General features: G+C 54.5%; 1 protein-coding gene across 1 annotated transcript in view; it reads left to right on the top strand.

The window, feature by feature from the left end:
- Positions 1–314: 314 nt before the first annotated feature.
- Positions 315–543, top strand: part of LPAR1 (lysophosphatidic acid receptor 1) — a 64198-nt gene continuing 63969 nt past the window's right edge. Inside the window, exon 1 of the mRNA XM_010726143.3 lies at positions 315–490. The gene's annotated coding sequence lies outside the window, so the exon portion shown is untranslated. The remainder of the gene's footprint in view (positions 491–543) is intronic.

Below are 543 nucleotides of genomic sequence, written 5' to 3'. Positions count from 1 at the left end.
CATTAGAAACTTAAATTCTGCCGGAGGTGCAGCCGGCACGTTTAGCTGTTAGTAATCCCTCTAAGAAGTCTTTCACTGAGTGTATGGAAGCAGCAAATCGTTTCAGCCACTGAGCACTGAATCTCTGCAGCATACGCTGCCTTTGCACTAGACGCTTGCACATGCAAGAGTGGCCTCTAGATGCTACTGCAATCCAACTAAATCGGACCTTATTGGACAACTCATGTGGAAAAGAGAAGAAAAAAAGAAGTCACTTGAACCTGTTTTTCTATACAGAAACAACTCCTCTAAGCCTAGAAAAGTACCCATCCTGCAACCCTGTCCCTTTCCAACTGCACGGCTTCGCTGACCCCGCGGACCGGCTCAACTTGAAAGCGTTGTTCCCAAACTCTTGCCGCAGACGCCGGCGAGAGCTTCGGGCACTTCTGCAAGAGGAGCAGCCCGCTCGCTCCGGGCACATCCGCACACCGCTCCGCGGCCCTCACTTCAGGTAGCTCCGCTCATCCCCGCCGCGCAGCTCAGGGGGCTGCGGCGGGGCGGGGG

This window comes from Meleagris gallopavo, chromosome Z (genome assembly GCF_000146605.3).
Source record: "Meleagris gallopavo isolate NT-WF06-2002-E0010 breed Aviagen turkey brand Nicholas breeding stock chromosome Z, Turkey_5.1, whole genome shotgun sequence".
Classification (NCBI taxonomy): Eukaryota; Metazoa; Chordata; class Aves; order Galliformes; family Phasianidae; genus Meleagris; species Meleagris gallopavo.
This window is presented reverse-complemented; position numbering and strand designations above follow the sequence as displayed.